This window comes from Marmota monax, unplaced genomic scaffold (assembly GCF_021218885.2).
Source record: "Marmota monax isolate L192 unplaced genomic scaffold, Marmota_monax_Labrador192_F-V1.1 WCK01_AAM20220418_F8-fsc00197, whole genome shotgun sequence".
NCBI classification, from domain to species: Eukaryota; Metazoa; Chordata; class Mammalia; order Rodentia; family Sciuridae; genus Marmota; species Marmota monax.
In genome coordinates, this window is record NW_026694815.1 from 2,562,944 (window position 1) to 2,572,717 (window position 9,774).

Here is a 9,774-nt window from a genome sequence, read left to right on the forward strand (position 1 = left end):
GAACTAACAAGTTATTTTAGCAAGGATGTTACAAGGTCAATAGAAAAATCAATTCTATTTCTATATGCAAATTGAAAATTTTAATAATGTCATTTATAGTAGCATAAACCATGTGAATAGGTTAGATCTAACAAACCAAAAAAAAAAAAAAAAGAAGAAGAAGCAACTCCTATCTACTACAAACTGTAAATATTGCTGAGAGTGTAAGGGTCCGGCGAACATCGGAGGAAGAGACCACCAAGGGACTGTGACTCATGCAACAACAAAAGGGGTTTATTGAGATTCCAGCATGCTGGGGTTCTGTGCCCACTCGAGAAAAGAGAGCAGCCCAGAGCCCAGAGCAGGGGTTGTGCAATGTTTAAGTACACTTTTTGGGGAGGGTGGGACTTTACATACATCACAGTCTCCTTTAACAAATCATCATACACCGCGGGAAAGTCAAACAACAATTCTTAGACTTGATTAGTACATACATTGGCGGGAACAGGTCGGGCGGGGGTGATAGGTCAGTTCTAAAGCTGGGTACACATTCAAACTGATTGGTTTAGGCCCTGCGATGCCTACATGCAAGACCACACAGAGCCCTTAAGTTATTAAACAACCAGGCGGTCAGGGGAAATATTTACTGGGCAGTTTGAGTATTGTCTTAACAGCTACAGGAATTTCAGGTTTTGCATGTAGCATAGGAACTTAACAATACCTAGTCCTTTACATTTTAACTCAGGCCTTGCAGCTTAGAAACTTTACAATGCCCGGTCTTTTACACTTTAACTTCAATTTCTTTTACCCTTACATTCCCCACTCATTTTTCTGACTACTTTTAATCTTAAAAGTAATGAATCACAATTATTGAAGGGTTTTATATTTCATGAGTTGTTTTGTGTTCCCTGGAATCATTTTCTGCATGGCCTCCATTTTAGATTTTACTTGGTATTAGACCCCGATTTATCTAACTACACTGACTACCTAACTTTAAATCTGGCTTCATTCCCCCCCCCCTCTAATTTGGGAACTCCTTACTGCTGTAAGGAAGGGGGGCGAAGAGGATCTTTCTGGCTTCTTCAGGCTGAAAAGGGATGGTGTGGGGCAAGCAGTTTGGAGTCCCCCTTAAAAAATATTGGGTCTATCGAGTGGTCCATGATAAAAGTCCAATTGAGAAGTAATAGGCTGGAGGGCCATTTGAGTGATGGGTGGTCTATAAGAGAAACAAGAATTCATTAGTACTGGAACCATATTGATGCAGCAATAAATGTCACAGCACAGGAATATGCCAATGAGTACAATGGCCAAGACAAAGACTAACAATGTTTTCCACCAGGAAGTACCAAGAACCAGGAGCTAAGATATTGTTTCCATGACAAAGTTGCTGAGGACATGGCTTCTATCTGAGCATGTAAATCTTTAAGGATATTTGTCACATTGCCAGAAATGTTAGGGATGTAAACACAACAATTAACATTTAGGTTTACAGATGTTCTTTCCTTTAAGATATAGTCTAATAATTTAATGCCATCTGATCTTGTAAAATCCTTTTTACTAGTATGACCTCTGTGTCTAATAGAGAAACCTTTAATTTTGTTACTTAGGGCTGGATAACCATACTAGCAAACACCAAGCCTACCTGTGTAGGTTAGGAATATCTGTGGGCCTTAAACTAAAAACTACTCTGGCAGTTCTTTTTAATAGTTATCAGGCATTTCTGTCTGAGAACCTCTTTTGTAGCCTCCAGTTTACTTATTTTTGGAAGTTACATTTAATTATTATTATCATTTAAAATGCCCAGGAACAGCTGTGCTTTGGCTTTGACTGTCTTTGCTAAGTGTTTAAGATGAAGCAAGTCAAACTGACTTTTGTTCTTATCTATTGTTAACAGTCAGCTGAGTTTCCCTGGGAGTCCTCGGGGAACTTCACAGCAGCTTCTCAGTTCTGCTAGTGCCATTTACGTTAGGATGGGTCCAGGCCTTGCTTGACCATGTGGCTTCCCTTGGAAGCATCAGGGATGTCTCCCCTTTCTGATGACCCTCCTCTTCACAGCAAATGCACTGATTGGCCTTCTGTCCTCCACTGGTCTCATTAATCTCCCTGCTCAGGAGGTTATGTGGCCTAGAGTTGCAGAGCCCTTTGGAGAAGTCCCCTATTCCCTGATTCAGACTGACTCAGAGGGCAAGAGCCAAATTTTTAATTTTAAAACTTAATCTTAAACATCCAGCAAATAAGTTAACAGCCTTATATTAAGAGCACTGGGCTTTAACGTCTATCTCTCTATCCTGTAGGTGATAACTCCTTATCTTAAGTTGACCCAGGTTGTGTTCTTAAAGCAGTACCTCTTTAAAACATTAACAGGCAATCCTTAAACCATCTATAAGCAAACTACAAAACAAAACTAACTAGGGTAAAAACATATTTAGCTTATATAATAGCTACCTTGAATTCTGGCAGGGTTATACATCATAATTCCCAGTTTGAGATCCTAGTAATCTTGGCAAAAACCTACTTTTGGACACAACTTTAAATGTACTGAAATCTGGCTTACTTCTTTTATAATCTCTTTCACATGAGGTTGGACATAGAGCCTTATCTCAAGTAAGGCGGGGCTCTTTATAAATCTTAAATATTATAGTTCTGAAGCTGATCTTTGCTTTTTTTAGACATCATTTTACAAAGCCTATATAAATTGTTGCTCAAGTTTACATGGATATTAGCTAACACAACATAATATCACATCTAAAACATGAATTAAAGTAAGGCTGAAAGTTTTTAACCTTTTATAGAAAAGTAGCAAAGTACTTTGGTGTTTTACAATAAAACCGTCACACAGATTAGGCTCTCATTAACTTAAAAATACATTTAAATTGTATCTCAGTGTAAAAAGTAACATGGAACTGTACATATCTTATTGATAATAAGTCCAGTTGTAGAACACAAATGATATAAATAAATCTCCAACATGTTTTTCTTTTAAGCCTAAAATTACCGTACAACTTTAGAACACCAGCTTGATATAATGCTCTTTTGAAGCTTCTACCTTACAGACTTGTATACCTGGAAGATATGAACATATATTAATAGCACCATAATTACATTGATGATTTTTATTAACCAAGGTTAGCTTTTAAAGAAACAACATTACAATATTGAAAAATAACAGTTGTTGTTTAACCATAGTTGTATAATTTTTAATTTCTTTAAGATTACTTGCTCAAACTTACACATATAACCAACTTACACAGACCTTCTTTATCACTTAAACCCTCTTAATTACTTAATCACATAGACTCTCTTATCTAGAAACACATTTTCCCTCTATTAAATCCATATCTAGAACCTTTTAGTTTCTCTTTTTCATCTGTTAACCTCCTTCTGTTCACATTTTGAAACAATACTTGTAAATTTCTGAATTTAGGCAGATTATTTCATAGACATCAACATTTTATTAGGGCCTTTTTTGAACACCTAGAAAAACTTATAAGCTTAATTTTAAAGACATCTTTACTTTTATCTGTTTACCCAATTTAAATTGAACCATTTGAATCACGTGAATCAAAGATATTTGGACCTATTTTTAAACTTTTTTTATGAGTGCTCCTCATCTGTCAATTGTCATCACTGCAGGATATATGGACATACACACATACAGACATACCGACATACAACACATAACACAAGTGTAACACCCTTGTAGCTTTTTCAGGTGAAATCTCCATTGCAATGTTTAAAAACTCCACAGTTGATCAAAAATAGAACTGATCAGAAAATATTAACCCGTCTGCAGGATCAAAATCATTAGCTCAAAAAAATACAGAATCTAAGAAAAAGCAAGAGTCCTAAAAAAGATGACTGGCCAGTAATTAGTAAATATCATATAATTTACACTTTGGTTGGGGTCTAGTTTGAGTTCAGGTAAAAAGACACTTTTATTCTTTTTTTTTTCCTTGGGCCTGAGATCTGTCTTCTGCTGAGTGCTACAGGCTTCTTTTATTTGCATATCAACTTAAGTCCTGGCTGAGGTCTGGAAGGAACTGGGAAAACTGGAATTCTGAGCAGAAACCTCATGCCTAAGGCATTTTAGCTATAAGTCATAATTTCCAGGTTTAAGATGCAATTCTCAAAATTTTATATCTTTATATCTCTTTACATTAGAAAAACTAGCTCACACAAAACTGAAAATAGGATCTTTTTTCTGATAATATAAAAGCCACCATCAGAGGAAATTTCCTCAGGATCATTAAGCTGCTTCCTTTGTTCTGAAGTTCCTAAAGTAGTATTAAGTTACATTAAATTACCTGAAAAATTTTAAAAAGAACCACACACTACCATGTGTATCCGAAATTTTCAAAACTGTTGCTAATTAGGGTCATTTTAATAAACTAGGCCAACATTTTAATTTAACACTTTTTTTCCCTGAATCTTACACACTGAGGGGAACAGATACCATATCAGAATTTATTATTCTTATCCTAGTTAATGCACTGGTACACCTAGTGAAATCTTTTCAGGCTACCCAGTTCAAAACTGAAACTTTCTAATATTTTTTTATCCTAAATATTTAAGTTTTCTAGCATGAACTATCTGAAATCAAGCTAAACAATTGCTTAAACCCAACTTTTAACTGTAAGATAGTGCAATGCTTTAGAAACCCATTCGATACCAAATTGTTACAATAAAAAAATCATCTTTTAGATACGCATTTAGCCAAGATCATCCCCAAGAAACAATCTATAATATCAACACATTACTGCAGTCATTGTCCCTTTTGTTAAGTAAACAGAGGTGGAGTAATCCTTAAAGTGCAGGTAAGGAATGAGGGAGTTCCCCAGAGCAAAATGGCTCTGGCAGCTGCTGGGAGTCTCTCAGCCCCACCTTTCACTTCCAAGATTAGTTCCTCTGGTTTGGTTTGACCCCAGGCACTAGGCATTTTTTACATCTCCTAACTTTTCAGTAGTCAGCTCCCAAAAAGCTGATCCTCTGTTTGCAGTTGTTTTGAGTGCTAGGCTTCCCCAAGAAAGCAGAGTGGGGACTCCTTAAAAGTCCCCTCGGGGGTGTCAAAATTTGTGACTGAAAATTTGGTTCCTATCCCCCAAAGCCAATTAACACCAATTTAATAATGAGGACAGGGCTTTGAGAAAAGTCAAAGCGAGATGTCAAAGTTGTTAAATCCCCAGTAGGCATCTCCATTTGTACTCAAGCTGATTACGGGAGGGAAAGAAAACATTGCTTTCCTAATCTCACTTAGCAAAGGGAAGTAAAGTTTACCACCCGCTTTGGGCTACATTTCCAAGCAACCCGGCTCCGGGAAGACCCGCTCGCTTCTTTGGCCCCGGGATTTGGTGATCGCTGCGGTGGGAAGGGGGGGCAGTCTCCCGCCGACTCCACCTCCGACCCCACCCGCCCCGCTGTGGTGGAAATGCGCCCTGTGGCAGCTGGTCGCTGGCCGGGAGGAGGGGGAGGGGAAGTCCCCTGCCGACCTTACCCCCACCCCACCCACCCATCCCTTGCGCCCGCCAGAGCACCCCCCTCTCGGAGACTGTGAAGGGGCGGAGAGGACAGATGGGTGGAGGGGCCGGGAGGAACGGGGGCGGGAAAGATCCGCAGTACTGCAGAGTTGAATCCTCCCGGAGGACTGCGCGGACCCCGCCCGTGCAGGAAGCAATTCGCAGAGGTCCTACCAGGTCCAGCATTTCACTGAAGAAGAAAGATTCTGGGCCCTTGAGCGGGATCAAGGGTCAGGGACAGAGGCGTGGAATGGCTTTGTCTCACAATGAGAGTTACTCAAACAAAAACAGAGACAAGACAAAAGTGACACAAACACGGACACACACAGTAAACGTGTAACACAAGTTTAGAGGCAAAGATTAAAGACAGACTGTGAATCCAATCTGAGAGAAAGAATTGCCGGCGAAACCAAACGGGTTGGCAGCAGAGTACACACGAGGGCACTTTTGTCCCTCTACCAACTGAGGGCACTTTCGTCCCTCCCTGAATCCTCCAAGGCGTCCCTTAGGAGGAGTGGCCTGTGGCTTCAGGACACGTCTGTCCACCACCGCCAGGGAGAACTTACGCTCTCGGCCGGCAGCCACGCTGCCAACCCAACCAACCAATCCAAGCCAAAAACCAAACCTGAACCAAAAAGCTCTGAGCGATCGCAAAGGAAAAAACAAGGAGGAGAAGAAGAGGAAGAAGAAGAAGAGGCGCCTTACTTACCCCCTAAAGGAGTCCGTTGGGGTCTCCTTGTCCGGCGATGCGCTGTTCCCGGCCAACGCACCAAATGTAAGGGTCCGGCGAACGTGGGAGGAAGAGACCACCAAGGGACCGCGACTCATGCAACAGCAAAAGGGGTTTATTGAGATTCCAGCATGCTGGGGCTCCGTGCCCACTCGAGAAAAGAGAGCAGCCCAGAGCCCAGAGCAGGGGCTGAGCACTGCTTAAGTACACTTTTTTGGGGAGGGCGGGACTTTACATACATCACAGTCTCCTTTAACAAATCATCATACACCGCGGGAAAGTCAAACAACAATTCTTAGACTTGATTAGTACATACATTGGCGGGAACAGGTCGGGCGGGGGTGATAGGTCAGTTCTAAAGCTGGGTACACATTCAAACTGATTGGTTTAGGCCCTGCGATGCCTACATGCAAGACCACACAGAGCCCTTAAGTTATTAAACAACCAGGCGGTCAGGGGAAATATTTACTGGGCGGTTCCAAGCATTGTCTTAACAGCTACAGGAATTTCAGGTTTTGCATGTAGCATAGGAACTTAACAATACCTAGTCCTTTACATTTTAACTCAGGCCTTGCAGCTTAGAAACTTTACAATGCCCGGTCTTTTACACTTTAACTTTTACACTTTAACTTCAATTTCTTTTACCCTTACAAGAGAAATTAGAGAATACCAAAATAAGTAAATGGAGAGTTATACTGTTTTCATGGTTGAAGGAATCAATATTATTATGATATCACTGCCCAAATTCATTTATAGATTTAATACAACCCTCATCAAAATTCTAGCACACTGCTTTTGAAGAACTAACAGACAAATTACATTATTTGTATAGAATTGCAAAGGACCTAGAATAGCCAAAACAATCTTGAAAAGAATTCACACTATCTAACTTTAAAGTTGCCAGAAATCAGCACATGTGGTACTGGCTTAAGAAAAAATGAATAGAGTAATTAAACAAAATAGAGAGTCCAGGAATAGATTCACACATAAATGGTCAATTGGTTTTCAACAAAAGTACACAAACAGTCCCCTGGATATAATTTTTTTCAGCATATGGTGCCAGACAAATTAGATATTCATATGCAAAAAATAAACTACAATTTATATTTCACACCATCAAAAAATTGACTCAAAATGAATCCTAGACCTAATTAATGAACCTACAATTATAAAGCTTCTAGAAGAAACCATAGGAGGAAAATCTTTGTGATGAAGAGCTAAGCAAAGCTTTCTTTAGCTATACCACCCAAATTATAGTCCACTAAAACATCAAATTTGGCTTCTCAAAATTGAAAACTTCTGCTCTTTCTAAAACACTTTAGGAGAGTAAAAAGACAAATTACTGCACGGAAGAAAATATTTATAAATCATATATCTGATAAAAGACTCATATCCATAATTTCTATGTAAAGCACACTCAAAACTATAATATGCAAACAAACACTCAATTTTAAAAATGGTCAAAAAATGTGATCAGATGCTTTACCAAAGAAGTGGTATGAATGACAAATAGTAACAGGAACATCTGTTCAACATGATTAGTGAAGAGGGAAATGCAAACGAAAACCATAATGAGATACCATATTACCCTGTAAGAATGGCTAAAGTGAAAGAGATTAGCTGGACCATACTGTTGGCAATGACGTTGAGCAACTGGAAATCTCAAACACTGTTGATGGAAATGTAAAAGGGAAATATCTTAAATATTTAAATACACAGCTAACACTTGACATGGCCATCCATTCTTATATATTTATCCAGGGGGGGAAAATGGAATATGCCCAAACAAAGACTTAAAAATGATTGCTCATACAAAGACTTGGAAATGATTGCTCATAGGACATTTATTTGTAGTAGTCACAAAATGGGAAACAACCCAAACAGGCAAATGGATATATATTTTTGGTATATTCATAATCTTGAACACTAATCTGCAATAAAAAAGAAATGAGCTATTTATAAAGGCAGCATGAATATCAAAATACTCATGCTGAATTAAAGAACTCAGACTCCTCCCACCCCAACCTAAAAAGAGGACATACTATAAAATTCTATTTAAACAACATTCTAAAAATACAAACCAATTAATAATGATAGAAAGCAGATCAGTGGTTGTCTAAGGATGGTGGGAGAAAGTTTTGAAGGGGGGAGAGAGAACAAGAAGGAAAGATTACCAAGGGGCAAGAGGTAACTTTCAATGGTCACTCATTGTCTTGACTGTGTTGATGATTTTGGATACATCAAAACCTGTCAGATTGTAAACTTCAAATGTGGCACTAATGTATGTCAATAACACTTCAGTAAAACTGTTATACAAAAATCATTTAATTATTTTAATGCATTCAATTGGGGAAATTAATTAAATTCTGTATTCTATATTTTAAAATAAAAATTTTAACCAAAAGTTGAATGCTTTGGCTGATACGTGGAAGCTAAACCACAGTAAAGCTGGAGGTGAGAATAGAAATTCAGTAGATTAGACAAAGGGGAATGAAGGGAAGGGAAGGGGGATAGGAATAGGAAAGACAGTAGAATAAGTCTAACATATCTTTCTATGTACACATATGAAAATACCTAAGTGAATCCCACCATTGTGTCCACCCACAAGAATGGGGTCCTAATTAGAATAAGTTAACATTCCATGCTTGTATTATTTTCATCAAAATGGATTCTACTCTCATATATAACTAAAAAGAACCAATTAAAAAATAAAAATTTTAGTTATTTTTTGGAAATGCTTCAAGCAGTCATTTATAGGAACATTTACACACTGCAACGATATGACTGAAAAAGTTAGCTGGACAGTGAGATCTCTAAAAGACAAGTTTGTACCAATCAAGATCTGATATCATTCAGGATAATCTGGTGCTCTAGAGAATTCTATAGATGAAATATGCACCAGCCTTGTCTAGGAGCTCAGGAGATCTGTACACTGCAGAGACGGTATGATCTTAAAGAAAGTCCAGATAGGAATTATGTGACTTTTAGCTTGGATTATTGGGATGCAGAAAGTGTAGCTAGAGGCTGACAATAGAAATGAACCCGGGCTTTATTTGCTCCAAGTCTTCCTGAAATTGACAACCTTCAGTCCGCCCCACCTGGACAGAGCAAGGGGCATACCTGACCCCCTATTTTGCTCACCTTATCTTTCTAAGTGAGAAGGCAGCCACAAAACCCTGTGCTGGAGAATGAAAAGGCCGTAACACAGTGAGCCCTGGTGTTCTCTGTTCCCTGAGAAGCTGAGAAGAGCAAAGGGACCAAGGTCATCCAAGTGGTTCTGGAACTGATTTTTGTGTTTCTGCCAATTTCAATAAAAGATTCAGTGTGATAGTTGTGCTGGCAATGGTGGCATGGAAAGGGCGACTGTGTTTCTCTGGCCCCAGCAGCTGTGACCAGGAACCAATTACTTTGTCTCCAACCAGTCAAACACAGTAGGGTTCTGCCTGCAGCAAGCAAAGCCAGGCCAGTGATCAAAAGGATACTATGAGAGAACTTGCTATTGGTGCTTTGGTTGTATGTCTGCCCCCAAAGTTCATGTGTTAGAGTTGTAAT

The 9,774-nt window shown here is 39.0% G+C and overlaps 1 long non-coding RNA gene across 1 annotated transcript; it reads right to left on the bottom strand.

Annotated features, from left to right (window-relative positions):
• Positions 1-255: 255 nt before the first annotated feature.
• Positions 256-9,450, bottom strand: LOC131423469 (uncharacterized). The gene is made up of 2 exons (XR_009225085.1): positions 6,202-9,450; positions 256-3,042 (listed from the first exon to the last, which is right to left on the bottom strand). It is a non-coding gene; the product is annotated as an uncharacterized LOC131423469 (long non-coding RNA).
• Positions 9,451-9,774: the final 324 nt, after the last annotated feature.